This window comes from Seriola lalandi, unplaced genomic scaffold (genome assembly GCF_002814215.2).
Source record: "Seriola lalandi dorsalis isolate HSWRI2012SDOR001 ecotype SW California unplaced genomic scaffold, Sedor1 jcf7180002054229, whole genome shotgun sequence".
Classification (NCBI taxonomy): Eukaryota; Metazoa; Chordata; class Actinopteri; order Carangiformes; family Carangidae; genus Seriola; species Seriola lalandi.
In genome coordinates this window covers 1-1,120 of record NW_019524782.1, presented here as the reverse complement: position 1 = coordinate 1,120, position 1,120 = coordinate 1, and positions in this window count along the sequence as shown.

Below are 1,120 nucleotides of genomic sequence, written 5' to 3'. Positions count from 1 at the left end.
GTCCCGCCGTGTCTCTCCTGCTGGAGAAAACCAGACCCGGAAACACAGCAGATCGCTCCACACTCATGTGATCCGTCTTATAACTTCTCACTGGCTGGGGCCGTCACGTGACATAAAAGTAAAATCCGATAGAAGGAAAAACGTTTCCTTCACGATCCCGGTAAAAGTGTTCCACACGTGTACCGTCTGCGGTGTCCGGTCCGGATCGTTTACCTGCACAGACCCGGAGGACAGTCCGGCTTCAGCGGACAGCCTGACCCGGTGAGTGTCTGACTGATGTTAGAGCCCCGGTAAGCTTGGCACGGCTCGGCTCGGCACGGCTCGGCACGAGTCGGCACGAGTCGTCCAGGCGGAAATGTGAAGTAGTTCGGCACGTGTGGATCCGGATGTTAAACCTGGTCGTTCTGTTCTGGTTTATATTTACCTGTGATGGGGTTGTACATCCGGCTGTGATTGACAGGTGGTGGGCAGGGTTATCGAACCAGCACGGTGTTGGACTGGTTCTGGTACTGGATTAGTTCCTGCAGCTCCGACACGGTCAGTTCGGAGGGAAAGACTCTAAAACCACAACGAACTCCGATTGAAATCCTCTATTTTAACGTAGCCTCGTTCGCCTGCAGTGACTGACTTGTCGGACGCGGGAAAAGTGAAGTTTGGATTGATGACATCCCTCTGAAAAAGTTATTTCATTAGGAGTCTGTGCCGATTGGAAGAGCCGTGTGTGACCTCTGATCAAAGATCCACTGAGGGTTTCTCTCTTGGTGTAATGAGTAGATAGAGGAAAGTATTTAAACGGTACAGTTGTTAAAGGAAGTTCGGAGTGGAGCAGTGAGTCTTCACTCGTTTTCATTGTTGCTATTTTTTAGAAAGATATGTTTATTCTTCAATTATAGATATTTTAAACGCGGTTCAGCACTGAGCTCTTTACTGAGGGGGAGGGGTCACAGATGACCAGTGTGACCAGTATGATCTAAGGGTTTCTAATGTTTCCAATCTGCAGAACTAGAGAATGTCTGAAGAAGTTCCACTTGAGGGGGACCAGTCGCTGTCCACCCAGTCGCCATCCCAGGCCCAGTCCACCCAGTCGCCATCCCAGGCCCAGTCCACCCAGTCGCCATCC